We start from the raw sequence: 1,711 nt of genomic DNA on the forward strand, positions 1-1,711 counted from the left end.
CAGCCCACTATTGTATTGTATATCATCACAACTGGCAAGAAATAAACTTGTTATTGGTATTTTTATTATGCTTGCATGACATATCAAAATTGTAACTTTCCGCATTAACCCGTTAAGTGCGTAATTAAATTTTCGAAACTCTCCTTACTGTGCGTATTTAATTTGATCACTCGCAGTATTTTTCGTCGCAGTATTGCTTGCTAGGATATTGGGGAACCCCCATGACGCAGCACAATACGCTTTTGTTCGATTTCCTTTTGTGTCCATTGCTTTACTTTTTCATCGACTATTGCGGAGAAGTCTCCGGCTGGACTATTGTTTTCTGGTGTAATCGCATTACTCTCAAGTGATTATACCTTTCACCGTTGTGAAATTATTCAACTAGTTGTTTATCATGAAGAAAAAAATACATCAATTCACAGAACAGAATAATTTCTAAGCATTTATAGGTTACTAAACAAAGTACACGTAAGTTTAGTTTGGAAATATTCAAACTGTAGCCTACCATTTTCTGACGCTTGTTCTAACATTAGCAGCAACACAAAACCCTATTGTTTTGTTGACTATATGTTACAAAATATGTTTTCAAACACAACAAAATATTTCTGAAACTGCTTGCAACATTACATCAAAATGAATTCACACTGACTGAACGCGCATGATGTGGTTCGAATTTTATACACTGGAGTCTGGAAGGAAGCCATTTCAGAAAAAAAAAAACATTTAGGACAAAATCTTCTTATTCTTGCAATTGTGGTTATATTGTAGGTGAGTGCAGAAGCTACCTAATATTGTAATAGAGTGATTTAGGGATTAATGACTTCCGTCAGGCTGCAATCGTTATTGTAGTGTAAACAATGTAGGCTATCTATGTTTCTTCACACGTCATAATTGCGCTTTCCAGACAAAGCGAATAGAGGAAAGCGAAATTAAAAGCGCCATGAGTAGCTGCGATCACGAAAACGACAATTGTCGTCTTACGCACAGCAAGAGCGACTGTCTCGGACGACAATTGTCGTTATACGCACTTAACAGGTTAAAAATGTCACCGTTTACAAGAATCTTTCTTCTATACAGATTTTAGTTTGAACGGTTTACACAGAAGTAAACTGTGTGCTTACCCTTCCTAACAAGTACAAGAATAAATTCATATGATTAGATGGATCTTTGAGAAATGTTTTAACGTAGCCAATTGCAGGGTACTAAGAAAAATCATAACTTATAAAACAAACAAGTGAGGACCTTCTCTCAAAATTAGCTGACCTGTAGCTGTCGACGATTTTACTACAGTAATTTCTTTCGTTGGGTATTTTAAAAAAGGCATTGTGCTCTTTTTTGATAGTGTCTTGCTTTGGAGGTCCGGAATTGACGCAAGTAAAGTAAAGTCCCATACTTGGACACAAGCTTTGGGGGTTGAGAAGATAAGGTTCTCATCATACGCACTAGGTACTAAACCTTCGGCGCTAACGAGAGTAGGGCAGCCAGTTGCTTTCTCTCGGCTGTCTCGGCTGCCATAGAGACGACGAGCCCAAATTAGCTCATCAATTGCTCTGGCTCTAACAACGTAATTTTTTTTACAAAATATCAGAATCCCTAGTTTAGCTTTTAATTTCTAATCGAAAGGATTCACAAAAATAAACAATAAGAACAAATAATGAGATACTTCGACTTCTATCACTCTTCAAAGGTAATCACCTAATCTGATTCGTTT

Source organism: Aplidium turbinatum, chromosome 4 (assembly GCF_918807975.1).
Source record: "Aplidium turbinatum chromosome 4, kaAplTurb1.1, whole genome shotgun sequence".
Lineage (NCBI taxonomy): Eukaryota > Metazoa > Chordata > Ascidiacea > Aplousobranchia > Polyclinidae > Aplidium > Aplidium turbinatum.